Source organism: Tamandua tetradactyla, chromosome 3 (assembly GCF_023851605.1).
Source record: "Tamandua tetradactyla isolate mTamTet1 chromosome 3, mTamTet1.pri, whole genome shotgun sequence".
NCBI classification, from domain to species: Eukaryota; Metazoa; Chordata; class Mammalia; order Pilosa; family Myrmecophagidae; genus Tamandua; species Tamandua tetradactyla.
The window spans coordinates 50,499,263-50,506,036 of NC_135329.1; the positions used below are offsets into that span (position 1 = coordinate 50,499,263).

Sequence of the window (6,774 nt, forward strand, 5' to 3'; positions counted from 1 at the left end):
AGTTGACACATGAACCTGACCATGACATATACTGTCTGTAAAATCTGAACACAAGTCCAGAACATATCCACCAAGAAAACTACCCTGTGTCTTTGTCCTCAAGGAAATGCATAAGCAACTAAATAAGCAAGGTACTTATTAAGATGCTGAGCACATTCTAAGTAAGTCTAGTGCTTTGGGGTCAGAAGTTAATCACAGTTAATCTATTTTTATCCAAATACTGGCATTGTTAAATTTTTAAACATCTTTGTGCAATATTTATACAAGCAACAGAAAATAAATCTACGCAGCAACTCTAAATGTGATCCATATTTTTCCCAGTTAATACTTTTGATAGAAGCATATATATTATGACAGAGGATAAAGTAAAAATACAACCACCACTGCACATAAAGAATTAAAAGAAGAGAATTAGGGAGGGAAGGACCAGTCACAGAATCAGGGTGCATGTTGCCAAACCCCTTCTCTATTTATACAATACAGTAATGATATATATACACAGTTTTAGTTAGCATAGATTTAAATGTTCTGTGCCTAGATATGGAGTTCCTGAATAAATATCATTTTTATAATATCTATGATAACATGCAGAGCTACTATTTAACACTTTAAAATATGATTTATTACATGATAAAATAATAAAAGGATGATTTTCATTCATATCAAGTCCTCAATTGGGTGTGATTGCAGAGAGCAAGGGGTTCAAATCCCAGCTTTTCCATATATAACTTATGTGACCTTGGGAAATACAACTTTTTAAAGATTCAGCCAACTGCCAAATGAAGATAATAAAAGCACTTACCTCCTGGGGCTTTTGTGAGAATAAAATGAAATAAATCAGTGTAACAATTTAGCAAAATGATTGTCACATAGCAAATGCTTAATAAATGCTAGTTGTTATCATTTTTGTCATTGTTATTACTTTGAATCATAAAATACTTCTATAATTATAAATTACAAAAATGTACCCTAATAATATTAATAATAAGAGTAGAGGCCAAGTCTGAGTACTAGCTATCAAATATTTGATATGCCAGACCAGGCCAGCATGATCTTAATTTCACAAGGTCCCCAAGTACCATATTATTTATATGAACAACAACCAAGAAACTATATCTAATAGTCATTATATTATTATTAATTTTATTATTACATAAATTTTGAGGTGGCCAGCTAAGCTCTCAGGATATTCATGAATTAAGAAAGGAGTTTTCTAATCATCCAGTCATTGGTAAAGCATCTCTGGAAAGGCAAGGATTCACCATTAAGAAATAATTCGGAAAATGTATACATTTGGCTCATCCTTTAACAGGGTCTATGGGCAATGAGGGAGGCATTCACTTCACTGTGGTATTGGATGGAGCCACTCAAATACGCCCTTGACTGAGGAATTTATAAAAGTTTCTCAACAAAGATGCTCCAATTTTTGCAAGGCAAATGACATCTCTTGGAGCCCCTCAAAAAGTTATGGTCACTTAAAATCCAGACCATCTAAGATTGTCTTAAGGAATTATCACCACTTGGTGGCAGGGGTGGGGGATTTCCCTCTGGGAGAGGAGCAGTGATTGAGCAACAGACGTTATAAGCAGCAGTGGAAAATGACAGCTGCTGAAGAGTGGAGACAGACAACAACTGCCAAGGGGTGCTGTGAGTCACAAAGAGCCCTTGGAAGAAAGTGGAAGGAGTGGCAAACATAACAAACAGACAAGGGCTCAGGATACTTACATAACTGCCATAGAAACCCTTCTTCATCACCAGGTGAGGAAGACCCCTGGGCATAAAGGGTATCTATCTGCATTTTAAAACTTGTCGATACTTACCTGGCAGGGATACCAAGATCATGAAGGTGGTTTTCCCAGGATGAGGCTCATCCATTGCACTTTGGCTGTGCTGACCCCTTCGATTTCCCCAAATGCGAGAAACTCCACTGCATAATTTATGATAGTGGGGGACTGCATTCATGGTTCCCCCTGAAAAAAAAAATTAAATAAAAAGAAAAGAAAACTTGTTGAATATAAGGAGACCATTTGCATGGTACCCAACAAGCACAAAGGGAAGAATTTCAAATCTAAAAGGAGGAGCCTTTCATGTTATATAACGTATCTCAATAAGATTTCTCAATCTCTGCACTATTGTTAGGTTGGTGGGATAATTCTTTGACGAGGGGGGTTGGTCTGCACATTTTAAGATGTTTAACAACATCCCTGGCCTCTACCCACCAGAGGCCAGTAGCACTCCCTCAGTTGTGGTCATCCAGAAATGGCCTCCAAACATTGCCAGATCTCCTCCGGTTTGGAGGGAAATAAGGGCAAGGTAGCCCCCATCTGTTTTACAGTCTTTGTGGAGCTGAGTTTTCAAGGGAGCTGATGGAATTTGGGAAAGCCTCATCAGGACATTTCAATAAACTCTTTTCACTATGAAAATCGCTGTTCCAGATAACATGAAACAGGTGAAGATGAATTTCCACACCATACCCATGGCAAAACGTATGCCTCGGAAAGTCTTCATTTATTTATTATATGCCTCGAACACTGTAGTGCAACCTGATGCCTCCTGCACTGTGATTATTAACTTTTTTGTCTTTTCTAGACTGTTGGTTTCCAAAGTCAGAGCTACATCTAATTCATATTTATAATAGATTCCCTGGAGTCTAACAGAGTGTCTGACAAATCATATTTTATCAGTAAGTATTTGTTGGTTCACTGACTGAAATAATGACCAAGTAAAGCAAAAGGACATAAGAAAACACATATCCCCCCCCCCCCACCAATATAAGACAATTCATGTAAAGGCGATGTCTACTGCTAGTTCTATCACACAATGTATACACCCAAGAGCAACAAGTTCAACACAATAAGCGACGAAGCCAACATCTTCTAAAGCTGAAATGAGTAGCTGGAACAGAGTGGCAGAAAAGCTTGTCCAAAATAGAAGTCAATGCTTAACTTCATGAGCCCTGATGTACAAAGTTCAGGAGGAACAAAGCCAAAGATCCACATTCACTATTTCTGTGCATTGATTTGCACATTTTATATACTCTCAATAGCCAAGACAGAGCTCGTCTTTGTGTTCCAAGTGCCAAGCAATATGTTGTTCTGCAATATAGTATATATGTCATTCTGATAGATGCTGCCTTCTACTTGCAGCTGGATAGCACTTGAGCCAAAAGGTTACTGCCCCCTTGAAAAATGAAAGGATGTACTTGTGTATCATTGTGGATTATCAAATCAATCTCCCTGTGTTATCAAAATAGATTTTGAATTCCAAGGAGAAACTAATCTGCCCAGACCAAAATGCTATCCTCCTGCAGAAGCTGTTCAATACTTGTTGGCCACCAAGTACAACAAGAATAGCTTTTAAAGTTCTCTGAACTTATTAGACAAGATTAACAAAATCAGGCTTCAATAAATTGAACACCACATAAATATAAACAGCCTGAGCACAGACAAAGCAGGGGCATCAGGTTATCACACCAATTTGAATCATGCACAGAACTCCTCATCTTACGAATGAATGTTGGGATGACCTCAAATTCCTCAGTAAATGCCACTCATGTCATTTTAAAATGCACTTCAATTTAGCTGACATTTACTAGACTTTATTTATACCATACTAACATGAAAAGAAATTGTCACTCCCTTGCCTAACATTCCTGAACATGTTTCTTCATAATGAAACCTCCATAATCTGGGTCCAAGGTTGGCATCCTCTAATTCCCTCACTCAGTGAAATATTGTACTATCCAGAAATATTGTGCTACTGGCAATTCTTTAACATTGTTGTGTTTTCTTATGAAACTTTCACTTTAAAGTTTTCTCTGCATAGAATGTTTTTTTCTTGATTCTCCCTCTGGGAAGATTTTCTTTTTAATCCTTCCAATGTAGTTCAAAAGTTACTTTATCCCTTTCCTGATGCCCCCTGGCTAGTTCGTTTACCTTCTTCCACCATACTGCCACTCTACTTTGTACTAATCTCCATTACAGTTAACATTGCAGATTATTATAATTGTTTTATTTTATCTGTTTCCCAATGCTCAGTAAGCTCTTTGAGGCTAAAGAGCAGGTATATGAGATTGGGTTCTCCCAGTATCTAGCCCTGCATCAGACAAATAAAAGACATTCTTACATGTGAGGAAGAAATTAATATATACCACATTCTCTGAGTGGTATTAATACAGTAATGAGATCTCAGAAAGGAAAAAAATGCAAAAACACAGACCATAAGAGCCACTGCAGTTGGCGCATGGGTGGTTCAGTGGTAGAATGCTCGCTTTCCATGTGGGAGACCAGGGTTCAATTTCCAAACCATGTACCCCCAAAAAATAAAAAACAAAAAAAAAGAGCCACTGCAGCAAGCTTGGTAGAGTTTTATGTGATAATATGCTTGCTTGCTTGTTGACAATATAAAAACTTCCATGTACAATTATGATTTGTCAGATGGGGGGAAAGATTTCTTTCTTGGATTAAGCAGGACTTTTTCTAGCTCCAGGTTCCAAAAAAATTTCTTACATGTGACTTCATAGAGGGGGTGGCTAGGGTGCCTCAGAGACTGTCCTTAGTGGTTAGACAATGATTGCCTGTTGCACATCAGTTAGTATAATGCTAACACAAAATTTATTCCCATGTTAGTATTGTACTCACGAGATGGAAAATGACTCACTGCCTTCAAGCTTCTCATTTTCCACACAATCTTTAACATAGAAGTATTTCTTTGACAGGGGATGGGGCTACCATCTTAAGGCTAGATCAGGAAAGAGTTGTCAAAACCTTTGAAAAAGAATTCAGTAAAGTTCTAGGATTTAATTCAGAGGACTCCAATTTTGTAAAGATAAGAATTTTTAAAGAATCAGAAACAAAGTTCTTTAAAGAAACAAAGAAGGAACCATTGGAGAGTTGGGAGGAGAACAAGGAAAGAAGGATGCTATTTAAACCAGGGAAGAGAAATAAGAGGCAAAACCGTGGAGCAAGCAGCAAGTTCTGGTGTTGCCTGGGCTCAAACAGAAGAGGACATAAAATATCCTTTAGATTTAGCAATGGGACTCTGAAGGTTAGCCTTGGTGGAGATAGTGCCAGAGTGGTCGGGTGAAGCTAGTTTACATGGCTTTTATTTGAGTGAATAGGAAATGAAGAAGCAGGGACAAAGGATGTGTCAGTCAGCCAAAATAGCCAAAATGCTTTGCACATATATTGTTACCACCTCAGGAAGGTCAATATGATCTGAACACACAGCATCCTACGGTAGAGGAATGGATTCGATCTTGGGTCTTTGGTGACCAGATGATAATAAAGTTAAAGAAGATTATTTCCTGGTAATACTATTACAGTCTTGTAGAGTGTGAATGAAAGAAATAAGCTAAGTCCAAAATGGTAAGCATGAGAACTTTGCTTGTTCTTAGCCTCCTTTGAGTTTCCAGATAGCATCATCATGTACATCAGATTTCTCTTATTGCAAATTATTAGAAGAGCTTCAAATAAAATTTGTAGGATTAAGATATTTATTAACAATGTGGGAGGGGTAACAAAGTTCAGTAATCATGGCCTTTGAAACCCTAATGATAAATGAGTCATTGGCATTAATTCAGCACGTTTCACATGCTTAAGATATGTCATGTCCTGTCGACTGCAGAGTGCTAAATTTAAATTTACATCAACAGTGTTTATGGTAGTGCTTGTTCTTAGATTTGCCTTGCCATTGTTTGCATCCATATTAAAGTTGGAAAACAAGGAGATACAGGAAGATACCTGGGCAATCTTATATTTTAAAACCTTTCATACACATTATGACATCTGATCAGAGCAGCAGCATTGAGATAGAGGCCAGAAATATATGACTAAATTTTACAGATGGAAAAATTGGGGCAAAGTGATTGATATGTTCAAGATTATAATGGGAACTGAGAGTAGAACTATAGGGTTTCCAATTTGTAACTAATTATCTATTAGTGAATAACATTACTCCAAAACTTAATTATTTAAAACAACAGATACCATTTTCTGATGGTTTCTTTGGATTAGGAATTTGAAAGCAGGCTAGCTGGATGGTTTTGGCTCAGAGTCTCTCATGAAGTTTCAATGCAGTGTTGTCCAGGCCAGCCATCATTTGAAGGCTCAACTGGGATTGGAAGACATAATTCCAAGATGGTACATTTATAAAGCTGGAAAGAAATGTCCTCACGGCCTGGTGTCTGGCCTCACCCAGAGCAAGTGCTCAGAGAGAGAAAGGACTTAAAGATATACTCTTAGAAGTCACTATCCTTCACTTCTGCCACACTTAAGATGAGAGGAACTAGTCTCCACCATCTCTTCAAAGAATTGTGAATGTATTTTAGAGCCCTCACATGCCCAAACTGCTGATGTCTCCTCTTACAATGGTAGAAAACCCTGGAATGAACCAAGATGCAATGCTGAGGCAGATGTGCATTTACTTTAAGACTTCTTGTTTCTTTGTGTTCTTCTTTATTTTTCCTTTGAGGAACTTTCCACCGATATAGTAGCCTATAATGTTTTCACTTATCTCTAACAAAAGCCTGCTCTTGCCTCACACCCCCACCTCAAGCACTGGAGTGTCATCTGTCCCATGGAGCTCTAACCAGAAGTCCATGCTTGAATAAATCCTTGTGAAAACATTGTATGCCATGCATGTGAAGTTTAAGAGCATTTCTTAAACTCCAACACTAAATCACATAGACAGTCACCTGTTTTACCTGTGTCTAAGATTGCACGTGGAAGCCATGACTGAGTGAACAAACTCATGAAAGATCTTTGAATCATGGGG

At 37.8% G+C, this 6,774-nt stretch overlaps 1 non-coding gene across 1 annotated transcript; it reads left to right on the plus strand.

Annotated features, from left to right (window-relative positions):
- The first annotated feature begins 1,812 nt into the window (after positions 1–1,812).
- On the plus strand, positions 1,813–1,973 carry LOC143678468 (U1 spliceosomal RNA). The gene has a single exon (XR_013173276.1). It is a non-coding gene; the product is annotated as a U1 spliceosomal RNA (small nuclear RNA).
- Positions 1,974–6,774: the final 4,801 nt, after the last annotated feature.